The following is a 702-nucleotide window of genomic DNA, read 5'->3' as shown; positions in this document are numbered from 1 at the left end:
AGACGTCCATTATCAAAAACCGCATAAACTAGTATTTATATTTCTATTCTTCTGATTCAATGTAGAGCAAAAATGTGTTTGATACTCTATGTAAGTCCACTGCATATTTGTTAAAAACACATCGATAAAGTAGTATGGGCTCCGGGAAACACTAACTAGTGTAAAAATTAGTCCACAACGTGGTATATATGTTTATAAGATAATAATAATTCAAAACGTAAGAGCTCCATGTTTATCATATAACTACACAATTTTATTAACTTTAAATAGGTATATAAACAAGTAAATATTAAAAATCACAAAATAATATTTTCTCAGGATAAATTAATAAATAATACTTTATAAATTATTGAAATATCTAATACTATATAATAATATACGATTTCTGTTTTTATTTCCATACTATATTCGGATGTTCCGTTGGTTCAATAAGGTATTATACATAGATCTATACGATTGATATTGATAATTTTAATTTGGAAAAACATATTATAATATATTTGAGTAAAAAGTAGTAATAATAATTATGAGTCACACAAATTATGCATGGAAAATGCTATAAATATATAATATGTTTTTCCAAATTAAAATTATCAATTTCAGTCGTATAAATCTGTATGTAATATATATATATAAACTTATAATTATTTAATATAGTATGTAATATGTATGCGTGGCGGTGGCACTAATTGGATTTTGTAT

This window comes from Myzus persicae, unplaced genomic scaffold, assembly GCF_001856785.1.
Source record: "Myzus persicae strain clone G006 unplaced genomic scaffold, MPER_G0061.0, whole genome shotgun sequence".
In the NCBI taxonomy this organism is placed as follows: domain Eukaryota; kingdom Metazoa; phylum Arthropoda; class Insecta; order Hemiptera; family Aphididae; genus Myzus; species Myzus persicae.
This window is presented reverse-complemented; position numbering follows the sequence as displayed.